General features: G+C 29.0%; 1 long non-coding RNA gene across 1 annotated transcript in view; it reads right to left on the reverse strand.

The window, feature by feature from the left end:
• LOC119591930 overlaps nucleotides 1-824 on the reverse strand; it is a 3,847-nt gene that overhangs the window by 272 nt on the left and 2,751 nt on the right. The window lies entirely within an intron of this gene.

Here is an 824-nt window from a genome sequence, read left to right on the forward strand (position 1 = left end):
CCTAGCACAATTGGAGGTTGTTACTTTCAAATAATGTCTACAGTATACATGTTCAGGCCAATATTATCTGATACTGTAATCCTCATAAAATATTGTAAAATTATAATAATAAAATTAAATTTGTATATCATTATTACATTCCTTAGCAATAATATGAATAGTTTCTTACATCATTTAAAAATTTTGCCTGCATTTCTAGTATTGCTTGTATCAACCAAAGATATTCTATATCAAATGCACTATTTTCATATTACTGATATACATTTCAAGATAATAAATAACCACAGCATTTCTTTTCTCTGTAAGGATTGGTTTGAGTTCCACTCCAGATCATTTATAACACATTGTAAGCAATATTTAAGAGCTAAAATATTTAATTCCACTACTTGCTCTCTATGCATATTATTGTATACAAAATCCATATGAAAAACTCAAATAAACCCATACAAAAGATAAAAGATGAAACTAACAAATTTGAAATGCTCAGTAGTATATAGTGCAGTTTCTTAAGTTTTGCAATTCTATGTTTTATTGCAACTCGCATGGCTTAGTCAAGATCACAGCCTTCCTGAATGGCTGCTGCATTCAGGAAGAGTGTTTGAAAATTTAAGAAACATCACAAAGTTGTATTAGGTCCATCAAACTTACTTTGTCTAGTATCAGATGTTTAGAATTTTTTTTATTTCTAAATTAGATTGATTTTGTTTTTTCATTGGATCTACCAAAGCAGGTTAACAGTAGACCTGTAACAACGCCATAAATAAATTGCTTTTGCTGTAAACTGTTCAGAAACAAATATTAGTCCTTAGAAACCATCTAACCTC

The sequence above is a fragment of the Penaeus monodon genome, chromosome 29 (assembly GCF_015228065.2).
Source record: "Penaeus monodon isolate SGIC_2016 chromosome 29, NSTDA_Pmon_1, whole genome shotgun sequence".
NCBI classification, from domain to species: Eukaryota; Metazoa; Arthropoda; class Malacostraca; order Decapoda; family Penaeidae; genus Penaeus; species Penaeus monodon.